The sequence below is a fragment of the Octodon degus genome, unplaced genomic scaffold (assembly GCF_000260255.1).
Source record: "Octodon degus isolate 3935 unplaced genomic scaffold, OctDeg1.0 scaffold00021, whole genome shotgun sequence".
Lineage (NCBI taxonomy): Eukaryota > Metazoa > Chordata > Mammalia > Rodentia > Octodontidae > Octodon > Octodon degus.
Genome location: NW_004524597.1, coordinates 1,972,147 through 1,976,040, shown reverse-complemented (window position 1 = coordinate 1,976,040; position 3,894 = coordinate 1,972,147).

Here is a 3,894-nt window from a genome sequence, read left to right as displayed (position 1 = left end):
TATTATATGTATATGCACTGTGAGCCTATAGATATTATATATATATATGCATTTTCAGCCTACAGATATGCACTGTACTCCAAGAGATGTTAGAGAAAACCCTCCTTGCCTGAAGTTTTGCTTTCCAAAGTTTCATGGCCCACCTCAGTCCAGAAATGTTAAACATTGTTTAAATTCCAATGAAATAGAACAAAAAAAGAATAACTTCAGAAAAAGAGACTGAGAAACTGAGCCTTTTGTGTTCTGTAATTAAATACATACACAAGTGCATACATACACACAAAACATGGAAAGTAAATTGGGGAACACAGATGGTTGAATTTTATCTGCCATTTACAAGCTTTGTAACGCTGAGCAAGTCAGCCCACATCTCTCACACCAGTGCCATTATCCACAAAATAGAAGAATATTTCTATGAGGATTAGAATGGATTTACTAATGACCTGCTCACGTCCTAAGGTCACCGCTAGTGATAGCAGGCTTGGAGGCTCTGCATCCTCAGACTGCTCTTTGATCTCCCAGCCTGTGTTTCCAATTCCATGATTCCTTCATTCCTACCATGTCCCTTTCTAATCTCATTCCAAACCCCTAGAAGCAAAAAGTTTACCATTGCTAACTCTCAGCGGGGCTTCTTGATTCAGATATCCCTCCCCTTTCCTGCCTGCAAGTAATATCTGGCTCATCTGAGCAATCTCCAATCTTTTCATGTGGAAAAAATAGACTATTTGGGATGAGCTACTTTCTAGGCTGAATGTTAATAAGTAGTGCTCTTATTGTTATTGTATTTTCTTTCAAATCAGCAAGTATTCTGATTAGATTGTGTAGATGGGGGCAATATTAACCAGTGGTGTGGAGAAAATAAAAGCTATTTTTAGAAAATCTCTCTCTTGATGAGTCCCTGATGCTTGCTGGATTGTTGGTGATGTCAGTATATAATCATGAGATGATGCTGGTTTGTGTTTGGAAAAAGCTGAAAAAGAAATCATGAGAATGAAAGTGTGTGTGTGTGCATGTGTTCGCGCATGCTTGGGGGTGCATGGGCAAGCACGTGTGCACATGCACACATGCACATTGGAAAATAATGTTATCCAAGCGCCTGTCTTGTAGCCTTCTTCAACCTCAGAATCTTTGGCCAGGACTTGAAATACAAGTTCTCTACCAGAACTTCTTAAATATTTCATATGGGGCAGAGTGTAAGATGAGTCAGGACCTCATATTCTGGGTTCATGTTTTCCCTCCCATTTTCTTTATTAATCTACTTAATAGCTCTTAGATTCCACATCTTCATCTAGAGTGTGGGAGAAATGATGCTGCCTTCCTCATGGCTTCACTGTGGGGATTGTAGAGGTGGACCCATGAAAAAGACTAATGACTTAAATTGATGAATAGCTGTCCTACAAGTGTCAGAAGTTGACTGACAACTTACTTACTTCACACAGTAATCCTTGAACATGTTCTCTTCTCTCCCAGAATACCCAACATGTCAAAGATATTGAAGCACCAAACGAAAGACCCAAGGCAACAACTACTTGATTGAGATATGAATCTAAGTCTTACCTACCTAAAGCCAGTGTCCTTCCTTCTGCATCCATAACCTTGAATATGTGCCAGAAAGCTCAGGACTAAACCACCACAGAGACTTCAAATTGACTGATCAATAGTACTGTAGACAGTGGGTAGCAAGAAGTATGGAGAGATCAGAGAACCTTGCTCAGCCTGAACACATGCCTGCTCCATTCAACAACATTCATTCATGTGTTCAGAAAATATTCACTGAGCTCCTGAAAGTGCCACAAGCGAGCCCAGAAACCAATGTGAGTGAAAGTGCTAGGTAAAATGTGACATGGGTCTTTGTTATTGTGACACTTACAATTAAGAGGAAGAGGCAAGATTGCAAATGAACACCAAAAAACAGTAAAATATTATTTCTATAAAAAACAAGCTATAGGGTCAATATATATATATATATATATATATATATATATATATATATATATATACATGTATTTGAATTATGTGTTATTCTAGTGGTGATTAAGCATTCAGAAATGTTAGTTTTCATAATGATTATTAGTGATGCCGCTGAAAGGAAATTGAAGCTATTCTAGGTTAGTTGAGAAGAGGAGACAAATGGATGAAAGTTATAGAGAAAGTGGCTTTGTTTCAATAAGAGTGGGAATGTATTTCAAGTAAGTAACACTGACCCAAAGTGGCAGCAGCTCACTACTCCAGCGGTAGTGAGCTTTCCAGAACTAGAGCTGGCCAGGTTGAGACTGGGTGGCCAGGTTGAGACCGGGTGCTCAGCTGTGGAAATGATACAGGAAGGACCTGCTCTTCAAAGTGAAATATACAACCTCCAGGGACCTTCAAACTGAAATTTTCATTCCACTTCCCCCACAGCTTCTAAGTTTGTTTATGATATGGAGTAAATCTGGGGCATCTTTTCCAAAAATAGCCCCAGAGTACACCAAGAGGAGTAGCTGGCATTTTGCAGATATTATCCTCCTTTGACGTGCTTTTGATGTACCTTGTTGAGGTCAGACAGAGCAGGGACTTGAAGGATACTTCTGGTCCCCTATTGAGCTTTGGCAGCATCTCACATTAAGCAGACCCCACTTATTCAACCTGGCCCTGGGAGACCCAGATTTGTGGCCATGCCAAAGGAAACCCCAACTCTGACTAAAGCGTTTACACCAGCAGCGCTAGGCCCATACTGTTCAGGGTTCTGATTGAGAATTTCAAGAAATCATTACTGAGAAGGAAATGAGGTTTTTGCTTTTAAGAGTTTAAAGCCAGTTTATCCTTCAGATCTCTAAAAACCTCAGATGGGGATTTAATCAGCCCTTAAGCAATATCAAGAGAGTTCCTTAAATATAAGGAGTATATTTTATTGATTTTTGTATTGCCTAGTACAGAACTTCGAGCATAATACACTCTGAGTGAATATACATTGAATGCATAAGTGTGGAATGAAAAACCATTCATTCAACAGCTATACACTTACTGAGTATCAATTCAGTTGGGTCTTTCAGGAGAGGGATTCAGTAACCATTGTGTGCAGTTACAATTTCATGAAGTGTCTTCAGGTTAAGAATTTTAAACATTGGGAGGGGAGTAACAGCAACATTTATATTTGAGACCAGGATTGTATGAATGCAAGATGCACACTTTTTGTAAAAAATGTGAAAAACAAAAATCAGTGGAGTACCTTGGATAAATGAGGTTGAAAAACACTTGATCCTCAGCTCTACTCAGCTCTCTATATAGATGGTGGTTTATAATATGGTCACATGCTCTTTAAAGCTCCTTTCTTCAGAAGTTGAAATTCTTTCCTCTTATAATACTTTTCTTGAATGGAATCTAAGTGAAGAGGTGGTGGTTCATATTGGAGACAAAAAAGGTATTGCATGTGCCTCTTTATCCTAACCCACCTCCTCCTTTTCTCTGTCCTCCTCCCCATTCTCTCTCTCTTTCCCTTGCTCCTCCTTTTCTCTCCTTCCTGCTATTCCTCCCCCACAATCACTTGCTCCCCCAGACAAGCCTGTTGCTTTCTGATAAGGTCTCAGAAGCAACCCTGTGGAGAAGCTGAGGCCTCCAACCAACAACCACATGATTGAGCTTGAAGACAAATCCTCCAGCCGTGATGAAGCCTTCCAATGGTTATAGTCCTGGTGGACACATTGACTACAGCCCCATGAGGGGCCCTGTACCCAAACACCCAGAAAAGCTGCTGATTCACTTTAAGATGATAAATATTTATTGTTTGGGCATGATTTGTTTTGTTGTAATGGATAACCAATACGGGGTTTGGCTCCATTCTTATCCTTAAATTCTGCGTTAAGGTTCAATTAGAGAATAAACAAGAAATAATAAGAGATATATGAGACAGAGAGA